The sequence below is a fragment of the Aptenodytes forsteri genome, unplaced genomic scaffold, assembly GCF_000699145.1.
Source record: "Aptenodytes forsteri isolate BGI_AS27 unplaced genomic scaffold, ASM69914v1 Scaffold213, whole genome shotgun sequence".
In the NCBI taxonomy this organism is placed as follows: Eukaryota; Metazoa; Chordata; class Aves; order Sphenisciformes; family Spheniscidae; genus Aptenodytes; species Aptenodytes forsteri.
Window position 1 is genome coordinate 826,667 of NW_008795522.1, and position 240 is coordinate 826,906.

Sequence of the window (240 nt, forward strand, 5' to 3'; positions counted from 1 at the left end):
CAGCTCACCGGTGGGTTCATCCTCTCCCCCCACGCACATCCCCGTCCGCAGCAAGCTGGGCGACATCCCAAACCGGGAGTAAAACCTTTAGGATCAACTTCTTGGAGGCAGAGCTGCTGGGATCCGTCCTGGCCAGGCAAAGAGCTGCAGTAAATAACGCTTCTGCAGGTTGCAGGTGCGGGGGCTATTTTTTATCTGGTTTGGGGCTTTTTTGGGGGTCGGGGGTCCATTTTGAAACCC